We start from the raw sequence: 4,090 nt of genomic DNA, 5'->3' as shown, positions 1-4,090 counted from the left end.
CTTCCCTGGTGTCATCTCTGTGGTTTGGCCATCTATTATGACAAAGTATACGCTGTGCATGTGCAGACACACATGCACATTCACACACTCACAGACACACACACACACATAGAGGCTGAGCCAATGAAGCATAAAGAGAAGAGAGACAGCCTTGTGCAGTCGTCACTAGATTAAAACATAGAGATTTTGTATTATGCAACACTACTACAATTCAATTAGACAATTGTTTACAGATTAGACTACAACACTTGTTGTAGTCTAATCTTTTTTCTAGGTATTTTTTGCATTGAGCCTCTTCTTGTTGTGGTACTGTAGTGTGTTCTGGGAAGATTCTGTATGTGAATCTTTCTTTTTTTCACAGACTCACAGTGTGCTGTACACTGGGAAACCATACTCATTCAAATTCTGTCTAGGTCTACCTGAGTGGGTGGGGTGCTGAAGGCATCTGAGAATGGAATCCATGCTGCTGATTTATTCCACATGGCTACCATAGCAACAGGCTCTGAACCAGTTCAGCTCCCCTCCTCATCAAAGCTCTCTCCTCTCTCTGTCAAGTTTAACAAGTTTTACTCTGGCCCCTGGGCCCCTCTAGCCAATGGTCCCTGTAGCCACTCATATATCACACTCTAATGTATGAGATTGGTCCTCTTACTTAAGCCAAAATGTGTCTTCTTGTCCTCTGGGACTGACGCTGGCATTTGCATACAGGATGGAGCTTCTGACCCCACAGATAGATACCATCTGAGCAGCTCTGGGAACAGATGCAAAAATAGTGCACTAATCTAGAGCTGAATTTGTTTCTTCTAGAAATCATACATTTCAGGGTTCCAGAGGCCAATTTAATTTAACGAGATGCTGTAAATCTATTCATTGATCTACAAAGTGACAAAAGGTCAAAGGCCACTTCAATAAATGGGTGACAGTACATGTTTCTGTCACTGTGTGAAGATGACAGTGCTTATCCTTTTCGTCTATTGGCACTCTCTCCCTTTTTGACTGCCCCCCTTTTTTGTCCCCACACAGTGCTGTTTCTATCAGGATCCAATGCAGCAGAACGCTTTATTGCAAATGAAAATGTCAGGGAGGGATGGAGAGGTTATGAGGCAGCGGAAAATGAACATTGGAATTCAAACAGTAATCGAGCCTCTACAGCTAGTAACACTCCACATGTTGTCAGTGGGCACGGTATACTGTGTGTGTATGTGTACAAGATTTTGTGACTTTTATGTGCATTTGCATACAAGCCCTCATGGTTATGTCTGTGTAAATAAGGATGAAAGCCCAGTAAATATCAACGGATAGATGTCTCTCTCTTCCTCCTTTGATTAGTGTTATCAGTGACATGCAAGGCTAACCTTACACACACATCTTGAGCACACCCCTGTGGCAAAATGTTTCTCGCTTTCATAGCATTCACCTCACATTTACTTCATAAACGCTGTCTCTTTTTTCTTCCATCCTGACCTGACAGATGTTCACATTCTAGATTACAGTGCTCAATTGCACTGCAACATTTGTAATATTTTCACAAAGTTCACCTTTTTAGATTTGCAAAGGTGCAATAATTCTATAATAATGTTTCATATTTGTGTATCAGTTGCTCCATGCAGAAGCAGAGGACAGAGCAAGCCTTTGTTTTTATCTCCTGATGTTCTCAGCACATAGGTGCGCCAAGTGAAGGTTAAACATCAAATACAATACTCTTCACACCGATAACAGCTCTGATAAGCACAGGGAGACTATTATCAGTGGAGGCACAGGCAGTAGCTTGTCCTGCATATCAGGTTAAAACAAAAAGGAGTCCAGTTTTTGAAGTAAGGTGTATATTTGTCACTAATAAACACGATGACGACATACACGCACAGAGATACACAGGCAAATACACAGAATACACAAAGGGAAATCCAAAATGATATACAGTAGACATCAGCACACTGTACACACACAGCAGTGTGTCAACATGTACTATGTGTTATCTCGCTGACACAGCTGTCACTGAGGTACAGTATCCCCCCTCAGCAGTTCAGTACATTAAATAACCAGCACCAGGACTGACCCCTGCAAAATGTCATTTATTGCGTGTCTATTTATTCATCTGTTTGTGTCTATGATCTTTGTTTTTGTCCCATACATGGCTTCCAAATGTGTATAACATCGATATAGCCTTATAAAAATTAATCCATTCATTCAGCATGTTTCACTAGGCTTCACGTGTGTGTGTCTCTGTGACAGCCCTGGGAAGAGTTTGTACATATAAAAGATGCCTACCACCTATCATTCTGTGATGTTTCCCACAGCTCACATACATCAAAACACACAAGAGGCTTAGAGAGGACAGCCAAGGGAGTGAGAAAGATGGGAGGTATAGATCATCTGGCTTTTTCCTACTACTGATAGCCAAGGGAAAGCAGAGATGGCAGAGTGATTCAATGAGAGAGAAAGTGTGAAGTGAGCGAAGCAGTGAAAAGGAAAAGGAACAGGGGGAAAAAGGAGAGAGCAAGGGAACGTGCATGTGGGGAGGCGTGTGATGTGAAGCTCTACACTCTCCTCACCTTGGGGTTTTGCCTCTCATGGGACCAACAAGTCTTTGAATTATATTGCTGCCGTATCTTGCAACCTGAACTAAGTCTCTAGTCTCTAAGTCTGTCGAGAGAAGTGGAACAGGTAAATGATGCAAGTGAGAAACACAGATGCCCCAAATATGGTGAAAGCGAACGAATGTCAGACAGGCATAAATTAGTGATGCTGTTTAGCATAGCCAAATATAAGTTTCAGTGTCATGTGTTTATTGTTAGAATGCAGTTCTAGCAGAATGTCTATAATAATTTCTATTACATAAAACCACTCATGCAACTTTGTTAGGGTGCACGTGTCTGTGTTTTTATGCATTAAAAGTACATTATGTCCAGTGAAAGTAATGCCCATGCCATGAATGTGTGCGTGCGTGTGACGCAGTGAGTGCTGTGTCATTAATCTGGGTGTAATCACTACATTCATGTCCCTGTGGGGGCTGTTCTACTTTCTAATCCATCCCTTTATCCCTGCAGCTTTCTCATTACATCATTCTGACCTTTGCACTGTGGCAGCCCTAGCAGCTGGCCAAGGCTGTTAAACAACAAACAGCACATGCAGTCAAGCAACACACCGTATTGTTTTACATAGTGAGGAAAAGAGGAAGAGCACAAATCAAAAAGTGTGGAATTATACACAAAAGGCTATACCACAATATGCATATGATACCAGGGTTTCGAGTATCGCTTACAAAAGCTTGACTATAAATACAGAGATATGAAATATGAATGCTTTGAGCTCTACTCTCAGGGATGGAATATAGTAACAAGAATTCATTTTCATCTTGCCAGAAATCCCAAAAGATTTTAATAAAGACATGCATGTATTGGATATTCAAGGTCTTGTATTTGATTAATATACTGTAGGCAGCTGTTATGTTTGCCTGTTCCACTGGAGTGAGCTGGTTGTGGACTGAGCTGCTCTATTCGTCTAATCAATATGCCTACCTTGATACTCTTTTTCTCTGTTTGTCTGTTTATCTATATGAAAATTAGTGCAAAGCCAATAAGCATGACTAAACATGAGAAAAGGAGAGGGAATACGTTTGAACATGTTTTTTCTGAGTTGTGCTCAGAAAGCTAATTCTTTATAAATAAAAAAAAAGAAAAGAAACAAAATATAAAATCCAAATTGTTTATAAAGTGAGAATGACAAACAGCTTAGCTGTAAGAAATTAAAAATTAGTATATAACAACTTAGAGCTTTCCCTCATTGCAGGGAAGAGATAAGTGATAAGGAACATAAAACACAAGATGTTACCCAAAAGTCAGTTAGGCCTCATACTCAAAGCTGCATTGAGAAACACAGTTTAAGGCAGCTAGATATTACAAGAGCTGCAAAGACAGAAATTCAAAAAGTAAGGATTTATATGAGTGATTTCATTAAAAGTATTAAGCAGATTGTTCATCCTTTACGACAATCTTCAAAGCTTCTTGTAGTCCACTAATACTTTGGTAAGAGAACACACCGCGGTTCGTGTGTCATGATTAAATATGATTTGCCTCAGCTGTAATACATC

Source organism: Thunnus thynnus, chromosome 5 (genome assembly GCF_963924715.1).
Source record: "Thunnus thynnus chromosome 5, fThuThy2.1, whole genome shotgun sequence".
NCBI classification, from domain to species: Eukaryota; Metazoa; Chordata; class Actinopteri; order Scombriformes; family Scombridae; genus Thunnus; species Thunnus thynnus.
Note: the sequence above shows the minus strand (reverse complement) of the source record.